Source organism: Mesocricetus auratus, unplaced genomic scaffold, assembly GCF_017639785.1.
Source record: "Mesocricetus auratus isolate SY011 unplaced genomic scaffold, BCM_Maur_2.0 Super-Scaffold_100011, whole genome shotgun sequence".
Taxonomy (NCBI): domain Eukaryota; kingdom Metazoa; phylum Chordata; class Mammalia; order Rodentia; family Cricetidae; genus Mesocricetus; species Mesocricetus auratus.
The window spans coordinates 7,496,929-7,519,928 of NW_024429195.1; the positions used below are offsets into that span (position 1 = coordinate 7,496,929).

The 23,000-nt window shown below is 42.8% G+C and overlaps 1 long non-coding RNA gene across 2 annotated transcripts in view; it reads right to left on the minus strand.

Moving 5' to 3' along the window:
- LOC106021763 overlaps positions 1–23,000 on the minus strand; it is a 106,373-nt gene that overhangs the window by 14,941 nt on the left and 68,432 nt on the right. The window contains exon 5 of one of the 2 annotated variants that reach the window (XR_005880319.1): positions 17,186–17,712. The exons of the other annotated variant lie outside the window; for it this stretch is intronic. This is a non-coding gene — a long non-coding RNA (uncharacterized LOC106021763). Of the gene's footprint in view, positions 1–17,185; positions 17,713–23,000 lie in introns of those variants that run through there. 2 annotated transcript variants of the gene reach the window in all.

Genomic DNA, 23,000 nt, shown 5'->3' on the forward strand with positions numbered 1-23,000 from the left:
AACCTTGGCATTTTAAAAACAACATTACAGTAAGTCAGTCTCTAGTTTCATACAAACATAAACTGGAAGCTAATTGATCTTTCCCTCTCCTCTCCCCTCCTCATTTTAATTTTATTTTTGTTGCTTTTCGAAAAGAAACATTACTTTAAACTGGGTCCATTTTCTTAAATGTGCCTCGGTGAGTCTTTTCCTTCCCAAGGCCTCGGCCTGTGTAGGGCTGGCCCCTGAGGGCCCCAACACATCTGCAACTAAACCCGTGAACCCCAGTGGGAGCCCAGATCTGTGTCTCTGGAATGAGGGCCTCCCCTTCTTTGTTCTCAGTATTTCCTGGCAACGTGTCCACAAGCACATGCTATCAACAGATGGTAACAGCATAATTGGGATTTTTATCATAACATATCCCCCGTGCTGCCATCATGCACAGAGACGTATGGACTAGCTGGTTTTTATCGAAAGATTAAAAACATCTCCTTCAAACAGTCAGAGACTCAAGACTCTCCACTAGAGACTCAGTTAGATGTGGTTTTCAGTCGTAAGTACAGAGCCCACTCCAGGAGACAAGACTGTATCAGATTCCCTTCATGAGTTATCAGTTGCTAACATGAGAGTGATTGGTATCACAGAACAGAGTTTATGAAGTCGACTGAGGCATATAGCTGTTCTGCAGAGCAGAGCCGAAGCTTATTGGATTGGCAGAGGGCTCTGAACTTTGTACAGACAACTGTGTCTCCAAACCCACACAGATGAAAAGGTATCCTTTGCTTAACCCAATAGCTATGTGCTGAATAAGTGAAAAAGAAAGCAGCATCAAATATGGACAAGAGCTTACCCACGGAAGCTAAGAGGATTAGTCTTATGCTCTGTTCTTCCTGTTTGAACCTACACTGCCCCTTCTCCATTCAATACCAAGATTGTTCAGGCATGTCTTATGAATACATATATAATTTGCATATTTGGGGAAATTCAAACATACTCCTTCATACGTGGGTCTCTGAAGAACTGACCACTATAGTCACAGGGCTTTTGTGTTAGTGAGGTGCACGTCATTTGAAGAAGTTGAGGGTCTTATTGAAAGTGTCTGCTGGTTGGAAACACTGCACATTACCTACAGGGTGATTAAAATCCCACAAGTTTTCATTTGGCAAATTCCCGAGTCCTGCAATCAATACGACTTCTTTGGCGGTCAGCAGCAAAGCAAAGGATGTTCCTTGGAAAGACTGAAATTAAGACGGCAGAACTTGCAGCGTCAGGCACAGCTGGCTGGGGTTCTGTTGTTCTATGTGGAGGGAAATTACAGCGAGGCAAACGGCGGACATCCATAGTTCTGCTAGCCCTCAGTTCTGGAACATATCCAAGTGTGCCTCCAAATCCAGAGATACTGTTTGAAACTTGGAGAGCTAGAGGCTTATGCCTACAGATTTTCAAAGCTGGTCACTTACTGCATGGGGCCTGCAGTGCTAGCACCCCGCGTGTCTCTTGATCCTCAGCTCTTTAGCTCTGGTTGGCTTTCTGGAACGACTCTGATGAGTGGAGCGCTCAGTCATCCTGTCTTTAGCTGGTCTGTGTGTGTGTGTGTGTCTGTGTGTGCGCGCGCGCATGCCTGCCTGCCTGCGCCTGTGCCTGGACATGCAAAGGCCAGAGGCTGGTGTCTGATATCTCCCTCTGTCACTCTCCACCCTGTCACTGAAGCAGGGTCTCTCTTTCTGAACTTAGGACTTGGCATTTCTGCTCGACCCTTGGCCAATGCGTTCTGAACATCTTGCATCTGTGTCTCTCCATCGGCAACCCAGCCCCCAAGGTCTGAAACCAGCTCTCCTGATGCTTGTGCGGTTAACTGCGGTTAGTCCCTGAACCACGCCCTGCTCTGCGTTTGCTGTCTGTTTTAGAGAGAGTTTTTGTTTTGGCTTTTTTGAGGCAGCTTTGGAGGCTGCCCTGACAATCGCTTTGTAGACCAGACTGGCCTCGAACTCACAGAGATCCTACCGTCTCTGCCTCCTGAGTGCTGGGATTGAAGGCGTGCACCACCGCCTGTGACAGATGCGTAACGTAAGGGTTACGCCGGTATGGAACAATGATCTTCCTGCCTGCGTCTCAAGAGCTGCAGTTACAGGTGAATGGCACCACGACCCGTCCCCCTTTGATTCTTCGCTGCATCTCCTCCAGTCCCCATTTCTCCGCTGCCTCTTGCAATCCTGGGATTATTTTACTGCCGTCTCCCATAGATTTTGGCTTCTAGTACATTCTTCCTCGTTGCTCTCTGAACTCTTAGCCACCTCCCGGAATTTCCACTGGAACTTTGAACATCAGGGTCCTCAGCTCCTGGCAACCCCCTTGAACTTCTCTGCGACCTTCTTGCTGCTTGTGAATTTCTCTACAACCACCTAGCTCTCTACCCATGATGAAGAACTGATATTAACCCAAAAGACCGTTAGGGAGAAGTCTTTATTGGGCAATTAATGCGCAGGAGAGAAGCCTCTTAGATGATTCCAAACAACTTGCTCTGTCTAGCCAGAAGGTTGGAATCTGACCAATCACAACCATGTATGGGCGTGGCTTCCAGCTCCACCACCCAGGAGCCTTACACACACTTTCCTATATGTCTCATCATGGTTTTGCTTTTGTTTTTACAATACTCAGTTGGTTTATCCGATGGCTATCTATGTTTCTCTATGCAGTTCACTACGAGACATTCTTTACTACATATTCCAGCCACAGCTCATATATACATTTATTCTCATGTCTGTTCTTTCTCTTGTAATACGACAACTAAAAGACCCAGAGATTTATATACATGCTTCACATAGATGGAAGTTTCGGTCCTGCTGGGTCCCACAGCGTTTAGTCCCAAATAAACACACGGAGGCTTATAACAATTATATTAATTGTTTGGTCGATGGCTCAGGCTTCTTATTTGCTAGCTCTCTCTTAATTACTGTTAGCCCTTTTTCTATTAAGCTATGTATTGCTATGAAGCTGTGACTTATCCATAATTTTCTAGTATGTTACTCCTTGGCGACTACATGGCGTCTCCCTGTCAACTCTTTTTCTGCCTTTCCCTTTCCCAGAATTCTCCTATACTTCCTGCCTGGCTGGTGGCCAACCAACATTTATTCACCACCCAATAAGAGAAACATATATTCACAACATTCATAAGGACACCCCCGTCATTCTCTTGCTGATGTCCCATCCCAGCAAGTACTTCAGCTGAAAGAATAGAGAAATCAAAAAGATAACAGCAATGCAGTAAGATAAGAAACATGAAAAACCAAGATGATGCAGTGTCTTAACCCTGTAGCCATGGCATCTAGTGAGAATGAGAAGTAAGATGTCTGTCCGGTAAGAGAAATATTTAGATTGGCAGTTATGGGTTAAATACTTAAGTCAGAGCTAGCCAGTAAGAAACAAGCAAGGCCAACAGCTTCATAATGAATATGGCGTCTTGTGTGTTATTTGGGGACTACAACACGGCAGAGCCCAGGAGACTGGTGGGGAGAAACCAAAGCGGCTGGCAAGGAAAAGGCTTCTCGTCTCAATATAGCTGTATTAAAAGATGCAAACAAACAGGAAGACAATGGGTGATATAAAGCAAGAATTTAACGAAGAGATAGAAATACTGAAGAAGGGGGCTGGAGAGACAGACCAGCTGTTAGAGCACTTGCTGCTATTGCAGAGGATCTAGGCTCTATTCCCAGCACCCGCACAGTGGTTCACAGCCATGGGCTACTCCAATTCCAGGGAATCCGATGCCTTCTTCTGTTCTTCACAGGTACCAGGCACAAAAGTAGTGCACAGACAATCACACAGGCAAAACACCCACATGCATAAAATAAAACTAAAACGTTAAGAAGAGTTGGCTCCCTGAAAAGGCAAACTTTTAGCAAAATCAATGAATAGAGAGAAAAGACCCAAAAATGTGGCCTGCCGGTGCCTCGGTAGGTAAAGGCACTTGCCATCAACCCTGACTGATCTGAGTTCCATCCCCAGCATCACATGGTGGGAGGAGCGAGCTGACTCCCACAAGCTGTTCTCAGACCTCCACACATGCACAGTCCATAAGACAGGAAGAGGAGGACCGTGAACACCAGCACTTCCTGCATTATTCCATAAGACAGGAAGAGGAGGACCATGAACACCAGTGCTTCCTGCACTATTCCATAAGATAGAAAAATTCTTCGTTTTTTCATTTGTTTGTTGTTGGTTTGTTTTGAGACAGGGTATCTCTGTGCATCTCTGGCTGTCCTGAAGCTACCTCTGTAGACCAGGCTGGCCTCAAACTGACAGAGATCTGCCTGCCTTTGTCTTCCTGAGTGCTGGTATTAAAGGCATGCACCACCACCGCCCGCCCATCACCAAATTCCTTATGATACCCAAACAAGACAAAGACAGGATAACAAAAAAGAAAATTACAAAGTTCCCTAATGAGCATGGATGCACAAATTCTTTACAGTATACTTGCAAACCAAACTTGAAAATACATTTTTAAAAAAAGATCGTTCGTCATAATAAAGTTGGCTTTATTCCAGTGATTCAAGGAGTTTCAATATACATAAGTTAATATATATTATAAGCCACAAAATGTCTCAAGGACAGAAATCACATGCCCCCCACCCTCTCTCTCTCTCTCTCTCTCACACACACACACACACACAAAGACTTTATGAAACCTAACATCCTTTTATGTTGAACGTTCTTTAAAAGTTGAGAATAGAAAGAATACATCACAACATAATAAAGGATATATATGATAAACCATAGCCAAAATCATATTAAATGGAGGTAAGCATTTCTCCTAAAATCAAGGGTGTCCACAGGTTCCATGCTTACTCAATATAGTACTGGAAGTCTTGGCAATAAGACAAGAGAAGCAATGAAAAGGAATACAAATAAGAAAGGAGAAAGTTAGAGCATTTGTAGATGATAGGACTTTACAAAAGTGACCCTAGAGACTAGAATACTCCTAGAACCAATGGACAATTTCAGCCAGATACAAAATTATCACATGGGGATCAGTGTGTTAAGTCAATGACAAGCATACTGTAAGAGAAACCAGACAAAGAACCCCATTCGTAGCAGCCTAATTTTTAAAAAATAACCTTAACCAAGGATATGAAAGACTTCTATAATTAAAACTTTAAAACACTGAAGAAGAAAATTGAGAAAGATGGAAATATCTCCCACACTCATGAACTGGTGGGATAAATACTATGGAAATGCCCATCCTGCCAAATCAGTCTAGAGATTCAACGCATATTAATAAAAATCCCAGGGGTATTCTTCACATTAAAAAAAAAACAACTTAAAATTCATACAGAAACACAAAAAGACCTCAGGATAGCCAAAACAATTCTAGGCAAAACAAGTACTGTAAGGTATCACCACACTCGATTTCCAGTTACACTAAGAGCCTCACTAATTAAAATTAGCATGGTAGTGGCACAAAAACAGATACGGAATAGAATAGAAGACCATGCAAGGCCGTGAAACTGCACATTAGACAAAGACACTAAAAACAAAAACGAAACAACATACTGGGAAAACTGGATGTGTATATGTGGAAGAATGAAACTAGAGCCTATATCTCACTCTCCCTACACAAAAGTCAGCTTCCAACAGGTCGAGGACCTCAACATAAGATCTAAAATCTGAAGCTGGTAGAGGAAACAGAAGTACGTGCACTTCATGATCTAGGCATTGGACACACACACACACACACACACACACACACACACACACACACGCATGCACGCACACACGCACGCACGCACACATACATGCACGCACACACACACTTTGTCAATTATTCTCCTAATGCTCTGGAAATAAGGCCAATAACCAACAAATGGGATCTCATGAAGCTGACAGACCTGTGTACAACAGAAAGAGCTACCAGTCAAATGAAGCAGTGTACGGAGTAAAATAAAACCATTGCCAGCTACAGCATCTGGTAGGTAGTACATTGGTATCTAGACTGTTCAAGGGCCTCAAGAGATTAAACATCAAGAGAACAAGCAACCCAATAAAAAATGAGCTAAGAACCCAAATAGAAAGTTCTCAAAGGAATAAACACAAATGCCTAGTAAATGTTTTTAAAGTGTTCAATGTCAGTAGTCAGTAGGGAGCGCAAATTAAAATTACCTTGAGGTTCGCCACAGTCAGAGTGGTTATTATTAAGAAAATAAGAGACCACAAACTTCAGTGAATTTGTGAAAGGCTGTCTTCTGCCTGTGACATGGTCTTTGCTCTCATGAACTCACTTGTGGTCCTGCAAAAGACCTACACAGATCAAGCCAACCAAAATCTCAGATGGGGAGGAGCTCTCAAAACTGTAGTGGCCTCTTGCTTTGCCGGTGAAATTGTGGTGGTGGCCACGCCCTTTGGGTGTGGTTTCCGTGACCCTTTACAAGGTAGAGGAGGGGTTAACTGGGCCTCTCTTGGGTTGCTGAGAGCAGAGAGCATTGGAAGGGCAGAGACTTCGTCTTCAGGAGAAGGAAGACTGAGGCGGTTATTTACTTTTATCTGTGTAAGGGCTTCCCGAATTAACACCGAATTATCATTAATCTTGGGTCGGGTGGACTCCTTTAAGCCCCGCCTTCACAAAACCTCAGTCCTTCAGGGATGGGCTACTGGTGGTTGATAACTGCTGGAGAAAGTGGGGTGGTGGTATCTCCTCCTCCTCCTCCTCCTCCTCCTCCTCCTCCTCCTCCTCCTCCTCCTCCTCCTTCTCCTCCTCCTCCTCCTCCTCCTCTGTCTGGTTGATGATGTGGCCACGGGTAGGTTGCCCAAGTGCAAGGAGATGCTTGCACTGCATGTACACCAGGCCCCAGCAGTTGAACTCAGTGTATTGTTTAAAAACAGAAAAAGAAGAGGACATTAAGTTGGGAAGTGAACGTATTCAAGGGTGTTGTAGATCAGTAACTTCTGCCTATAAATGGGTTCTGGGGAAAATGGGAATGATACCACCAAAATGCATTGCATATATGCCTGAAACTCCCAAGAAGAAATAACAAAATACTATATATTTTTTAAATGACTGCTTGGGGTACAGCTCAGTAGTAGAGCATTTGCTTAGCATTTGCAAGGCCCTGGGTTCAATCTTCACCATGCAAAGACTGTTTTTTTTCCTCTGGGTTTTCTGAATCTTTAGTTCCTCGTACAAACTATTATTATTTGTCTGGCCTAGCTTTCCCTTTCTCCCTGCCTTCTTCCCTCCATCCCTTCCCCCCTCTCTCCTTTCCTGATGCCTCTGGAAACACACAGATTTACATTAAGTGTCTAAGCCAAAGTTCGTAGTTAGCGTTTCATGACATCATGAAAGACATTACAATATTTTGGTCACAAAGCCTGGGAAAAAAGAAACTAAATTAAAATTCTTCACAGTGATAGATTTTTGGTATGAGACAAATATTCTGCTGGGAAATTCAAAAGAAGGCATCTTCATGTGGGGGAATTAGTCGGTCTGTGTTCTTGACAGCTTTTTTTTTTTTAATCATCTGGCATCAGACTCAGAAGGGACAGTGGAGCAACACTTACCCAGCAACTTTTTATCTAGAAACCAGAGACCACAAAAGTATGTTAGGGGACCACACACATTTTTTTATGCCCAATTATTTTTATCTTTTCTTATTTTCTTTTCTTTGTTAATTTTTTAAATTTATTTTATATACCAACCAGAGTTTTCCATCCCTCTTCTCCTCCTGTTCTCTCCTCCACCTCCTTTCAGCCCCCCTCCCCATCCACTCCTCAGAAAGGAGCAGGCCTTCCATGGAGTCAACAAAGCCTGGCAGTCAAGTTGAGGCAGCACCAACATTCGCCCCCATGCATCAAGGCTGGGCTAGGCATCCCGCCACAGGAATAGGCTTCAAAAAGCTAGCTCGTTCATCAGGGACACATTCTGGTCCCACTGCTAGGGACCCCGCAAACAGACAAAGCTACACAACTGTCACCCACATGCAGAGGATCTAGGTTGCCCCTGTACAGGCTCCCTAGTGGTCAGTCTAGAGTTCCTGAGCTCCCACGAGCTCAGGTCAGCTGTCTTTGTGGGTTTCCCCATCATGATCTTGATGCCCTCTCCTTAATTGTATTTCTGGAGCTCACCCAGTGCTTGGCTGTGGCTCTCTGCATCTGTTTCCATTAGTTACTAAGCAAAAGTTCTATGATAACAACTAGGGCAGTCACCAATCTGAATACAGGAGAAGGCCAGTTCAGGCACCCTCTCCACTATTGCCCGAAGTCTTAGTTGGGATCATCCTTGGACCACAAGCATTTGACTGGACTTATATTGTTATTTTAAAAACTGAGGTTGGGTTCATGCCTGCAATCTCATCACTTAGGAGGCTGAGACAGAAGAATTGCCATGAGTTGAGACCAACCTAGGTCTAAAGATTAGTGCATGGATAAAGTCATAAGGTGACTATCAAAGGCCAGAGAACAAAAAGTAGAAAAACCTTCCAGGGGCCATCTGAGGTGGACCTTGAAAACAGAGAAGGTCAGGGAAAGAGGAACCTAGGAAGGACACTGGGCCCCAGGCTTCCTGCATTCGCATGAGTTGGTCTGCGACTGAAAACAGCTCTGGTCTGAGTTGGTGAGCTTGCACCAGCAAAAATTAAACTCTAAAGAGAAAACACTCACGTAGTGAGAAATGTCTACTTCACAGATATACATTAGATTATAATTCAATGATGCAATTGCAGCCACAGTCAGGATTGCTTCCGAGACTGTGTGAGGAAATGTCACATGTTTCAACTAGTAAAGACACACGCCCCTTTCATCTGTGTGTGTATTGGGTAGCCATCCCGGACCTTGTTTTATGGAAATGTTCCCTTCTGAAAAAATATTTTAAAACCCAACGATCGACTCATAACTTTCTGTGGAACAGCTGGCATTTCTAAAAGATTTTTCAACCAATACTTTCTGTTATTTCCAGCAGATAGAGAAAATGAGGCTGGAGATGGTGACGCTGGGTTGACTCTGTGGTTCAACACATCCAGACTTTACCAGTGATGCTAAATTCCAGCCTTGGCCCTGACACCTAGATTACTGTCTGTGCCTTTTTGGCCCTGGTGGTCATTTAAGTGGTCTATTCTGAAGCTCTTCTGCTGAGACAGCTTTTCCTCTGTCCTTGAACCAGAGACCTGGGTTCTTATCCCCCCTTCAGCTGTAGGACTTATTCTCCACGGTGACAGGTCCTTTCTAAGAAGTCAACGCTTCCAACTCAGATGGGCAATTAAAGAGTCCAGACAAAAACCAAAGACTCAAATTCCTCTGAAACACTATGAGAACACACATTCTCGAATTAACGTACTTTTTCAAAATATTTCCTGTTTTCTACCTATGTGTAGTTGAAAAGAACACTGGGTGATCCAAGGAAGGCCAGTAGCTCTGTCTCAGGCAAGTGTATACATCTGGGCTCCCTGCTGGTGCCTGTAATCCATCAGTTCTAACTCTCCCTCTGGGATCAGCAGGAGGTAACTTAAAGATGGCATTCCCTCCTTTTGAGATGTTTTCACTATTTCAGCACCATTTTCTGACCTAAAGCTACAACCTTGTACAGACAACCAAAGAAGGTCAGACCAACAGATGTGAATGCAGGAATCCTGGTGGCCCAGTGTCCTTCCTAGGTTCCTCTTCCCCTGACCTTCTCTGTCACGTTTTCAAGGTCCATCTCAGATGGCCCCTGGGAGGCTTTTCTACTTTTTGCTGTCTGGGTTTTGACACTCTCCCTGTGACTTTATTCACGCACTGTTCTGTCGCTGACTGGGGTGGAGAAATCACCTGCACTGGGCTGTGAGCAGTTTGGGTGGAAGGCACCAACGCTGCTTCGTTAGTCTGCTCTAGACATCTTATTGCTGGTTCCAGGGTCAGGGCACGTTTGTTGAAATCAGGTGGTTCTTGAGACTGAGAACCATGGGCAATTGGCATGATGCTCTAGGCTGCAATTTTTCCATTTTCAAACATATGCATTGCAGATTTTAAGCCCCTAAAAGCCTGTGAGTCCTTAGTCTCCACGTCTCCAAGTCATAGCACATCTGGATGCAACTGTTTTCTGATTCCCGACGTTGCTTATGCTGCCAGAGCGTCCCAGTGGCTCCTGCGCATGCGCCAGTCCTGTAGCAGCCTCCCACCCTCCTACTCTTCCACCCCTACCCTCCCATTCCCTCCACCCCCTGCAAGAAGCCCAGAGGTCCCGATGCCCTGGGGGCTATGCAACACTAGCCCAGGGTCTCAGCTGCAGAGAGGCACTCCACTGACAAATGTAGCTGTGGGTCCTGTGGAGAGAGCCCGGCCTACATGAGTAAATAGAAAGATGTGTGCAGACTTGTTTGGATATATATTTCTTTTTTAGTCTTGACCTTTTCCCTACATTTTTCCTATGAAGCATGTGACTGCTGAGAGAGAGAGAGAGAGAGAGAGAGAGAGAGAGAGAGAGAGAGAGAGAGAGAGAGAGAGAGAGAATTTGTGCTCTTGGCATTATGTTTGCCATTCTATACAGATTGTTCCCTTTTTGTGTTCAGAATTCTATTTGGTGACCTCTCAATACCTTTTGCGTTCTCTAGGATGACTAACAGTATTGTAACAAAGGTACTAGGAATGAGGAGGTTTGCTCATGGAATGAGTAACTGTATGGATGGTTCTTTTACAAAAGAAAACATCTATTTTTCTGAAGCCAGAGAAGGTTTTTATATTTTCCAATTTATGGAATGCCAGTTCATGGTAAGTTATAGAAATATTTTTCTCCCTGTGGCTTGGAGTTTCCTTTAGTAACCTTTCTCCACATAACAATTCTAACACTAACTCAGGACTGTAGGAGTGACTTAGCAAAGAGTCAGCCTGTATTCAGGACATTGGAGGATAATAAAATATGAAAAGATTTCTAAGTTATCTCCAACAGGTTTAAATTTCAGTTTTTCCTAAATGAATAAACATTGAAAATATGAATCATACAATACTCGTTGTTAACAGAGGCACTGTCATAATAAATCTGTGACCAGCATTTTAAGAAAAAGGAAAGATCATTTTGGGGATGGTGTGGAGATAAGGGACCACTTGGTGGAAACATAGATTGGTGCAGCCACGATGGAAAATGGTGTCAAGGTTCCTAAACAAATTAAAAATAGAACTAGAGATGACCCAGCAATCGTTCTTCTGGGCACACACCCAAAGGAAATGAAATCACCACCCAGGGAAGAATCCGAACGCCCACGCTCACCGAAGCATTATTCACAATGTCCACGATGTGGAAGCAACCTAAAGGTCTATCAATGACAGAAGGGAAAACATGGCACATATATACACACAGTAGAATACTGATCAGCCCTAGTAAAGAGAAGATCTGTGGTTTATGGGAGCGCAGATGAACCCAGGGAATATTATGCAAAGTATAAACAAGGCAGAGGCAGGAAGGAAAACACCTCACTGAGGACCTATATGTAGTATCTGAAATAAAATCAGATACTTGGGAAGAATGTGTGATTGGTGAGTCAGGGTGAAAGAAACAGGAAAGGCAACACAGTTGCAGTTCTGCAAGATGAATGAGTACGCTGGACTAATACACAACACAGGGAATGCAAAGTTAATACTAAACGCTTGAAATTTGCCAAGAAAGTCGATTTTAGGTACCCTTTAAAAACAATTGTATGTTAATTATATCGTTAAGTAATTGTGTGTTTACGTAGGTCGGAAGACAGCTTTGGGAATCAATTTCTCCATTTTTCCTTCTATCTTGTGGGTTCCTGAGGATCAAACTTAGGTTGTCAGGATTGGTAGCAAGTGTCTGTACCACCACAGCCACAGGCACAGCCACGGCCACAGCCACTGCTCCCCCTCCCCCAAGCCATCTCACCCATCCGGAATTTTAGGTACTCTTACCACAAAAGAAGTCGGTGAGCTGATGGCTATGTTTTTATTTTATTAATCTATCTGACCCCACTAATCACTTCATCAAGCTTACTACGTGGAAATGTGATACTATATTCCAACGTTATTTGAATGCAGTTGGCTCCCATGAGCTCCTAAGGATTGTCGCTATTGGGAGGCGTGGCCTTGTTGGAGTGGGTGTGGCCTTGTTGGAGGAAGTGTGTCACCGTGGGGCAGGCTTTGGGGGCTCCTGTGCTCAGGACACAGCTCAGCTGAAATAAAGAGTCCACTTCCTGTTGCCTTCAAGATGCAGCCCTCTTGGCTCCAGCATGGAGTCTGCCTGCATGCCGCCATGCCAGTGGACTGAACCTTGGATCTGTAAGCCATCACCCCAACGAAATGTCTTCCTTTGTAAGGTTGTCGTGGTCATTGTGCCTCTTCGCAGCAACAGAAACCCTACTAGGACCACACCTTAAATACATACTCCCTCACAACCCCAGACAGGGTTTCTCTGTGTACTCCCTGGATGTCCTAGAACTGACTCTGTAGACCAGGCTGGCCTCGAACTCGCAGAGATCTGCCTGCTTCTGCCTCTAACGTTGCGACTAAAGGTGTGCGCCCCCCACGCCCTGCTCATATTTTCCTTCTGAATGTAAAAGCCATCTGATATCGGGAAGGCGTCAGGCAGTGAGACCAAAAGCGTTTATTGTCTGCTCCTGCCTCTGTCCCTGGTGCTTCTCCAGCCCCGGGTCTGTCAGTGGCGAGGGTGAAGAGTCCTGGGAATGTGCCCTGGAGAAGGAGGCGTTCCGAGCAGTGGGAAGCGTAAAAGTCACGCTTTTAGAACTGAGATTAAGGGGGAACGTCTTTAATTATGTTTTTGGAGACAGGGTTTTGTTTTACATCCTTGGCTAGCCTGGTACTCACTATGTACCCAAGGCTGGCCTTTAACGCTTAACAATCACCCTGCCAAGTGCTGGACTATATATATGTGTGTGTGTGTGTGTGTGTGTGTGTGTGTGTGTGTGTGTGCACCGCTGTGCTCTGCTTTGACAACGTACCATTTAAATAAGCTAAATATGGAGAGCTGTAGCTACAAATGCACATATTTGATGAATTAAGTTACAGCAGGGGGTGTCTTCAACTAGTTCTGAATAAAAGAGAAGAAAACTAAGTTATCTTTGCTTTTTAAAGGCAAGGTTCACAGGGCCCACAGGGTCCCCTGCTTCCTGCTTGCATATCCTAAATGCTGAGGTGACAGGCACAAACTACCATTTGTGGCAAAAAAAAAAAAAAAAAAAAAAAGGTAAGTTCTTGGTAAAAGAACGCCTTGTCGTTACACAGTCCTTTCAATGGCGATGTTTTATGAAAGTCAATACTTGAACAATGGAAAGAATGGGAAAAGTGATCTGGTCTTTCCAGGGGGTCCCCTAAGTGAGGAATGAAGCCTTCAGGACTGGGATTGCAGACAGGGAGAGGAGTTTGTTTGTTTGCTTGTTTTTAATTGGCTTCATCTTCTTTTTTTTTTTTTTTTTAATTGGCAGCTAAAACAGTTTAGCCGGTCTGGTAGGATTTTGTTTGTTTTGGTTTGGTTTTTAGTTCATCTATTTTGTTTTTTGAGTCTCACCCACAAGTTTGTGAAGATAACCTTTAGATTGGGATTTTATTTTTAATGGCAGTTTGAAATGTAAAACGATCCAGTAATGAGGCCTGCTTTTAATGCAAAGCCATCTTCTGGGACAGAGGGCTCTGTAAAGTGCTTCTGTTTGCTCTTTCTTCCAGGGGTATTTTGACTGGGTTAAAAACCAACACAAATGAGAAACTGAAAACCAAAATGTAAAACAAAAACAATGACAACAGCAATAAAAAACACAAACAAGAGCAACAGAACCCCCCCATTCAAAACCCAAAAAATATTTCTCGAGTGTGTGTGTGTGTGTGTGAATTCTGACGATGGTGGGATCACCTCAGCTTTTCTATTTATTCGTGAAACTCTATTGTCAGGTGCTGAGGACTAAATCCTCTTGGAATTCTAATATATTGTTTGGAGAACCTAACAAATACTATGGCTTTATTAATACAAAATTGTTTCCTTTGGTAGCTTGTGTGTATTTCCATTTTTATTTCCTTGTGTTGGTATATACAGACCATCGATCTTTTTAAAAGCCACCCTTTGACAGCCTAGCACCCAAGGGACACTCAACAAATATGACACCTGACTGGCTATTAACTGGTATCAATCTTGAAGATGCAGTGAAAATTCCCCTTGGGATATAACAAGTTGATAGGATTTGTTTTAGCCGCAATGATGACTACACCTAAAGGTTTTTAAAATTCTATTTGGATTTCCTGGCCTGATATGTGGAAGGCAATGCCCTGTCACCAAAAAGTCATCTTTGAAAAATGCCGTCTCCAAAACTTCTGAAGTGATGGTGTTTGGGATTTGATTCAGAGTAATAACTAATTTTCCTATTATGTGGCTTACCTTGACTGACCTCAAATTCATAATCCTCCTGCCTCAGCCTCAGAACTCTTGGGTCACCGGTCATCATATCTAGCAGGGGCTCCCCCACACCCCACCTCACTCCCGCACAGGCTTTGCATGTTTTTAGACAAGTGCTCCACAACTAAACAATAGCTTCCGTCCTTATATTGTCCTTCCCACTTACACACTGGCTTACCTGAAACTTCACTGCCTCAGGTTACTTTTTAAAAGACTAATAAAAGCTGACACAAAGTTCAGAATAATATAGTTTCTGCTTCTTTCCCAAGTATTTTCCTTTAGGGGCACTTTCCTTGAAAGACAAAGGAGACTGAAGGCTACATCTCAGGGCTTGATAGTGTTGCTTCTTAAGAAATTCCACCTTGGCAAGCTTTCTTTCTTTTCTTTTCTTTTCCTTTCTTTTTTTTTAGAGAGATTTCAAAAAGCAAAGGATTGAGCTTTTTTATTAAATAATTTCTGCAAAATACTGAAAAAAACATTCAAAAAGCGTTCAAAGAAAACATAAACACGTCCTCATTTTACTTGGAAATAAACTACTTTAGGATGGAAAGGATTAGTGTATTATTGGTGACCTCTGGGATTCCGTAGTGTTTACATACTGTGGCACCTCTACTCACATCATTGCCTAACTTCTAAAGCCTCTGTTCCTGGTGACCTGTGGGGAGGACCACGTGAAACAACCCTGTTACTAGATGGTGCCTGTCGCGTCTGCTGCGCGGCCTGTGTCCGAGAACGTGCGGAGGGTGTCAGGGATTGACAACACAGAGACTTGTTCAACGGTGTAAAGAAAACTTTAAGCAGGCCCCAAAAAGGTTCAAGAAAACTTCCTAAGAAAGGCTCCCACCAGAGAAGCTTCTGCTCTCTCCTCTCCCCTGGCTGGTTCTGCTCTGACACCAAAAACTGATCTGGGCGTGGCAGAAGAGGCGGTTAGTCTTTGGACAAGGTCAAGGTCAGGGTGGTTTCTGTGGGCAGGCCTTTCCCAGGAACTTAATGCCCCCAGGCATTGTATTGTTTTTAGTAAACATGTTTTAGTAAACGTTGTCTTACAGCTGCCTACTCCCAGGCTGAAGGGGAAGTGGGTCTCTGCTCAAGGTCTAGTGTTCCCACAGGTGCCTATAACTACATCAGCACCCCATTTTTGTCCTGCTCATGTCCGTTAGTGCAAGGGGAGATTTAATAAACTAACCTTGCACCGACAGGGTCAAGGTTGGATAAGGATGGTCAGAATGGGAGGTGGGGAATTAGTTCCCCTGTGATCTGATTGGGTCAAAGCCAATGGGAGGTGGGGAATTAGTTCCCCCGTGATCTGATTGGGTCAAAGCCTCAGCAACCTCCACTGCACCCAGGGCCAGTCTCCATCTCCCTCTTCCTATCCTAGAGCAAACCAGTTTTGACTTCCAAGACCATGAGGCCTGTATGGATGCTCTCACACACTATAAATCATATAGGATGTCCATCAACATTTCTCTGACCCCTACAAAAAATATATAACATGTCATGATAAAACAATCTCATCTAAAAACCACTCTTATTTTACACTGTACAGCTATTTTACAATCATATTAATAAATTTCATGTAAAGCTGCAGTAGTCCTTCCCTTCCCAGATTAGTGAATACCAATATGATATATATCTGAAACTATAACTAAATAGAAGAACATATTACAAGATCACATTTTTAATATTAGATTTTCAGTTTTCCATTACAGAAATAATTTGTTCACCTTAAGTAGAAATCAAATTTGTATGTGGCTTAGGAAGTGTGTTACGCTTTGAGTTTACAGAAAGTTGGTAAGGTGCACACAGAAAGGGCTACCACAGCGTCTGTTCTGTCTACAGTGATAACTGTCGGCGTGAAGACGTTCACAAGGCCTGTGTGAAATGCTATGGCACGTGGAGGGATGTGTGGCTGACCGGGCAGGCTTTCTTAGACTGAAAGGAGGAACTGTTTGGTTGAGTTCCTGTTCTTTTTTCTGGATTGGAGGGAAGTGACCTTTAATCTGAACTATCACAGGAATGCGGTAGGTAGGGTACTCAAGCTGTGAGAGAGAGAATGTTGACATTCCTCACTTGGAAGAAGAGGTGCAGGATCTCTGACTTACTTGCTTCAGGGTCTACTCTGAACAACTCAAATCAGCTGTGCTAACTGGACCTGGTTGTCGTTAGTCCTTAATTGTGTTGGTAACTGTTCCCTTTTCTCAGCCTCTGACAACAGCCAAGTTATCTGTTTATATAACTACTAAAAGAAACAGGATTCGAAGGAACCAAGTTAATTTAATAGTTGGTAAGTTGTATTCTGTCCCCTTTGCATAGACCACCATGTAGAGATCATCTCATTTGTATTTTATATAATTTTACATTTAAAGATAGGGTCTCAGGTAGCCCAGGCTGGCTCTGAACTCCTTATGTAACAGAGGCTAGTTTTGAATTCCTGAGACCTCTACTTCCCAAGTCCTGCAATTACAGGTGTGTGCCACCAAACCCAAATTTGTCCTTTGTGATCACTTGAGGTCTACCGGTAATAGTTCAATAAGGAGAAAAGAAATTCAATCTGTCTTTACTCTTGCCTTGTGAAATTTCTTACAGTCCTCCAATTGTTTTCATGATGTTTATTTAATAATTGGCCCAGTATTAGCTTTAACCTTTTGCTATCCCTAACAAATGGTTAGATTTATATAATACAATGAAATCCAATATGTAGCTACAAAGTCATCCCCCAGGCAGCACAGAAGAAACCTAATACAGTAGAAACACTACAACAATGTAAAAGTTGGTTTTCTTTGACTTGAAATGATTAAATATTGTTTAATGGAATCAAAGAATTTTTGAATGTTTTTGTTTAAAGTAAAAAGTTTATTTGCTTAGTGCTCCAAATAAGACGCAAGCATTGTCACGACAAATACACAGAAATATGCAGATTAGCATGGATCAGCAGTTAGAGGAAGTGAAGGGGATCCCTCCAATGTTATGACAGCATAGTCCCAAGACGAACCTCATCGCCGGTCAGTTACGTGTTTCAACAAAATAAAGGCGAATGACTTAGTAGACGTCAGCTTGTGAATTTCTCTTAAAAATGAAAATCCAACTCTATTAATCCATGCCAGTTATACATTATAACGAAAATATCCATGTAAGTGCAAAAGGAGATGAGGCAGTTGGCCACCTTCTTGTTTAAGCAGTCATGAAAAACTATTACTGGAAACGCAGCAGGCAAGCTGTTAGGGTGACGCCTCCCAGCAAAGGGCACTCAATTTCAGTCTCAGGCTGAGGGACAGTCTCAGGGTTAGGATGGCACATTTCAGTGCGTGCATGGTGCAAAGTCAAGACAGATGGTATCTGCCACCGAGACGCATAGTTTCCTGTAGGAATCAACCATTTATTATTATTATTATTAGAAAGACTTTAAGAACAGAGTCGGGAGAATTTTCTCTTTGACCGTCTCAGCTTCGTGCTGCAGAAATTACCCAGGTTCAGATGAGAGGTGACTTTTTTTTTTACCCTTCTGGGTTCTCTTGGGGGAAAAAAACTCAACTTGAAATGGGCATGGTGGCACATGGGAGTTGGAGGCAGGGGGATCAGGAGTTCAAGATCTGTCTCAGTTACATAGTGAGTTCCAGACCAGCCTGGACTGCGTGAGGCACTCTCTTAAAGCAAAAACAACTGTACAAATGAACAACGAACTTGTCAGTTGTTTTTGTTCTTGCTGGAGAGTATTTTTATAAGGCTGGAGGAGAAAGGGCACTTAGCCCAGCCAAGGCTCACAAGTTCAGAGCAGAAAAACGAAGCTAATTCGTCTTCAGTTTCATTTAATGCAAAACACACAGATCACAACTCTTGTGTTTTCTAGGTTCTCTTAAGTAAAAAGTAGGAAGCGTCAGTCGTACAAGGCCAGCTCCCAAATCTATTTCAGAAAATGAGCGTATTCTTCTCATAGTTAAAGAAAATAATTTTTTGTCAAAGTCAGTTTTAGAGAAGTTGGCTTTTAGCAATAGTAATAGTCATACAGAAACTTTGAGAATATAGATGCAACCTCAAGCCATGCATTCTTAATACACCACACAGAGGACAAAGACATGTCATGTGCTGGGGGCAGGGGACTGTTGTCTGTTTGTTTGAGACATGGTCTCCTTTTGTAGCCCTGACTGCCTAGAACTTGCTATGTAGTGCAGGCTGGCCTCAAGCTCACAGGGGTCTTCCTGACTAAGCACTGGGCTTAACATACGTGTGTGTGTGTGTGTGTGTGTGTGTGTGTGTGTGTGTGTGTGTGCACGTGTGAGTGAGCATGTGCCTGCTTGCCTGTTTGCCTGACTGCCTATGTCTATTCAGGTACCCCAATGGGCCAGAAGAGAATATCAGATACCTTAGAGTTGGAGATACAGGCTGTTGTGAGGTGCTTGAAACTAAACTCCTGTCCTCCACAAGAGCAGCGAGTACTCCTAACCACTGAGCCATCTCTCTAGCACTGAAGTTTTTTTTCTTTTAAGTTAAAAAAGAGCTAATAAGTAGAGAATATATTACCAATAAAAATACATTTATTTTTGTACAAAGAATAAAATATTCACAAGAGTAAATTCTTCCAATGAATAGTATGTATTTTTAACTAAAGTTACTGATAGAACCTAGGAAAAGTTACATTAAAACTGTACATCTGTTTATCTTTTATTTTGAGTTATTCTGTCTACTACCCTTGGAGTCCCCTTCATTGTAAAGGACTTGAGATTACTTTCTTCAACAACAGTAATCCTTTACAGACATCTTGTGATCTCCAGAGAATGGAGGAGAGGGCGTGGGGGCAAGAAGGGGAGAAGAAAAAGCTGCTTTTAACTGTCCTTTAAAAGCAAGATTCTTGGAAATATTTAACTCATGTCAACCTTGCCTGGCTTATTTGCCAAGGGCTAAGAACACAAGTGGGGGAGCCTGTAATGATGGCCATAAAGACAGAAAGAAGACAGGGAGGGGCGGTGCCCGCATAGACACTGGAGGAGGAACTGAGGGTTTTACGAGATGCTCGCAGACCCATGGAGCTCTGAAGCTCTTGACCCTCATCTGTGATCCATGTCAAATAAGTAATGTCCTGCACTTCTTGGTTTCATTCCAGTTGGTCCAGGGCTGTGAGTTTTGGAAATTAGATCACTGACTCCTCTACTGCGCGTGAGAAATAGGGAACTTGGTAATTTCACCAGGAATAAACCTGATTTTCTATGGCAATAAAGTTTAAGCCAGTGTTGCTGTGCTAGGGAGAAAGCTCTATCTGACAAAACTGGCGAGTGAGTGGACTCTGCTATGAATGACATGCCGGGGGCCATGCTTTCAAGATCCTCAAAGCATCTTCATGCACATGGTCTGTAGGACGCTCATCTTATTTATTTATTATATAATGCACCGCACCAATAAGACCGTGGGAAGAGAGGTGTTTGCTTTTAAGAGCCAGTAAAGACAGAATATATTACCAAATGGAGCACATTTCCTTGTGTGTTGAATCTCAAACCTCTTTCTATCACCAAGCTTTAGCCTCAGCTCTTACTGGGCATGCACATACCACACACACATATATGCATACACATACATATACATACACACACATATGCATACACTCACATATGCAACACTCACATATGCAACACTCACATACATATACATACACATCATACATACACACCACATACACACATATGCTACATACACATACATATACATACACACCACACACACACACACACACCACACACATATGCATATACACAATACATATACACACATCCTCTATCACACACACAAACACACTTAAATTTGAGACAGGATTTGTCAAATTGTTAAGACAACTCTTTAATTTACAAGCCTTTTACTCCAGACTTCAAAGTAACTGGGATTACAGACTTCTGCTACTAGGCTTGGACGGAAACACATCTATCTATCTATCTATCTATCTATCTATCTTCTATCTATCAATCTATTTATTCATCCATTTATTATATTTTAGACAGAGTCTCACTATTTGGCCCCAACTATCTTAGAACTAATTACATAGACCAGGCTAGCCTAGAACTTGAAGAGATCCACCTGCCTCTGTCACCCAAGTTTTGGGATTAAAGGTGTGTAGCACTATGCTAGACCAGTAAATTTTATTTTAATTATATTTTTAAATTTAATTTTGTATTAGACAGGTGTGTGGCATGTGTGTGTGTGTGTGCGTGTCTGTGTGTGTGTGTGTGTAGGTCAAAGCATAACTTACAAGCGTTGATTTTCTTCTATTGTGTGAGTCCTAGTGATGAAACTTACGTGTCCAGGTATTGCTATGAGCCCCTTAACCTGTTGAGACATTTCAATGGCCCCAGGAAATGTTAGTTTGTATCACAACAACACAGACATCTGTGTCAATCTGAATTATCAAAATAAACCTTTCATGAAAATAATCCCCCTTTGTTGTTTGTTTGTTTCTTGAGATTGATTAATCATCCTGTACACATAGGCTAGCTTGACACTCAAGTTAACTCATGATCCTCCTGTCTCTGCCTCCAGAGTGCTGGGATCATAGTACATGCCACCAGAGCTGGTTTACATTTTTCTTAGTAGTCTATGCATCCAGGTATTTTCTTGTTCATTCTATGTCATTTTTTTCCCCTCAAATTCTGTTTTACTACCCAACAACAAAGACTCGGCATGTGAAACGTAGATATAAATGTCAAACTACTAGATGAATTCAAGAACAATGCAAAAGTAATGTGTATATTCTTTATTTTTTCCTTTAATTGAAAATAGGTTCTTTTCTCATATAATATATCCTGACTACAGTTGTCCCCTCTCTCTACTCCCTCCTCTCTGTACTCCCTCCTGTTCCTTCCTACCCCCCCCCCCACCCAACCTGGATCAACTCACTATCTGTCTCTCATTAGAAAATATATCTATGAGATAATAATAAAATATAACAAAATAAAATATAATAAGGCAAAACAAAAACTATCACATGGAATAACTGTCACATGGAATTTGGACAAGACAAACCAACAGAAGGAAAAGAGCCCAAGAGAAGGTATAAGAATCAGAGAGCCACTCATTCACACACTCAGGGATAAAAACGCTAAGCTGGAAGCCATGGTAAATACGCAGAGGGCCTGGTGTAGACCTGTGCAGGCCCGTGCAGGCCCGTGCATGCGGCTTCCGTCTCTCTGAGTTCATAGCAGCCTTGTTTACATTGATTTACTTCGGTGTCCTCCATCCCCTCTGGCTGCTACACTTTCCACTTCCTTTTCCAGGGGTTCCCTGAGCTCTGAGGGGAGGGATTTGATGGAGGCATCCCTTTCAGGGCTGAATGTCCCAAGGTCTCTCACTCTCTGTGTGATGTCTGTCTGTGGTGTCTGTGTTTGTTCCCATCTGCTACAGGAGGGAGCGTCTCTGTTGATGGCAGAACACAGCACTGTCTGTGAGTATGACAGAATATTGTTAGGGGTCATTCTTATCTCTTTCTTTCTTAAGACCAGTATTATTTAATTTTACACTAGGCTATCTAGTCTTAGGTTCTTGTTCACCCAAGCAGAGTTGGGTATGGGCCCCATCTCATGGATTGGACCTTATGTCAAATCAGTTATTGGTTGGTTCTTCCCACAAGGTTTGTGGCCCCATTGCCCTAGCGTATCTTGTGGGTAGAAGGAACATCTCTGTAGATGAAGATTTTGTGGCTGGCTTGGTGTTTGCATTTCTCTTTTGATACCATGTAGAATATTTTCCTGTAAAAAAGACACTGGAACATAGGGGTGAAGGTACTACGTGGGTACCAGCTGCCATCTCCATGTTCAACATTGCTGTGGTTTTCAGTAATGGGGCTGTGGTGTCAGACTGTGGGGAGAAACCTACAGTCTTGGAAAACAGCCTTGGGTGCTCAGGATTCCTGTGAGGCCCCTTTGGCCAACAACTCAATTAGATGCAACCTATACCCAGGCCTGAAAGCTTCATTGGGTCACAAGAGATATCCATCCATATCTATCTATTTTGTTTCCTTTTCCTAACAAGATCTAGCTGTTCCCTCTAGTCCTTACTCTACGACCTACCCTCTATGGTTCTATGGATTATAGCTTGGTTATCATGGACTTCACAGATAATATCTGCATAAAACAAATGCATTTGGATGAGCATTCCCCGTGTTCCACATCCACGCCAGCATGAGCTCTCATTTGTGTTATTGATCTTAGTCATCCTGACAGGTGTAAGGTGAAAACTCAGGGACATTTTGATTAGCATTTCCCTCATGGCTAAGGATGTGGACATTTCTTAGTGTTTCTCAGACATTTGAGTTTCCTCTACGGAGAACTCTCTGCTTAGATATGTACCCCATTTTAAAAACTGGATTATTTGTTTTCTTGATATCTAGTTTTTAAAGTTCTTCACATAATTTTTGGATATTATCCCTCTGTTGGATGTGTAGTTGGTGAAAGTCTCCCGTTCTGGAGTCTGCTGCTTTGTCTGAAGGATGGGGTCCTTTTCCATGCATCTTATTTCTGCACACAAATCTCACAGAGTTAGAGGTTAGTAACTTGTCCTTTACTTGACAAAATGCTTTAGTTTTTATGGAACCAAGCTTTTTGCATCAATGCCTGGCTCATCTTTTTAAAGGACAAGTTGGCAACATAGGTCTTTTTATATTAAACATTTT